Source organism: Rhea americana, unplaced genomic scaffold, assembly GCF_003343005.1.
Source record: "Rhea americana isolate MKP2758 unplaced genomic scaffold, rheAme1 scaffold_71, whole genome shotgun sequence".
NCBI lineage: Eukaryota > Metazoa > Chordata > Aves > Rheiformes > Rheidae > Rhea > Rhea americana.
In genome coordinates, this window is record NW_028186879.1 from 2,259,791 (window position 1) to 2,260,169 (window position 379).

Genomic DNA, 379 nt, shown 5'->3' on the forward strand with positions numbered 1-379 from the left:
TTTTTTTTTCCTCCTGGATCCACAGGAATTGAGTAGTGATTTCATCTGAGTCCTGACAAGGGAAGTCTTTCGTGGAGAGTTAATGGAGACTTTYCTTCGAGCATTGCTGTTGGGTTTGTTCCCACCCACCCAGATGGACTTGTTAATCCAGGGGACCTGAGCCTTTCTGGGATACAGTTTGAAGTTTAGGAGTTGTTTTGCATGGATTTATAGCTCATTCATTTGCAGTGTAGACAGAAGGTAAAATAGCTGAGTACTGATGTTGCTCCAAAGTTTTCCTTGATGTATCAAGAAGGTCAGAYAAGTTCTTCCAAAGCCTGCCAGGAATGAGTCCCAAAGCAGCTCTGTGGGCAATGGATACACCCCAGTGAGCCTGAAG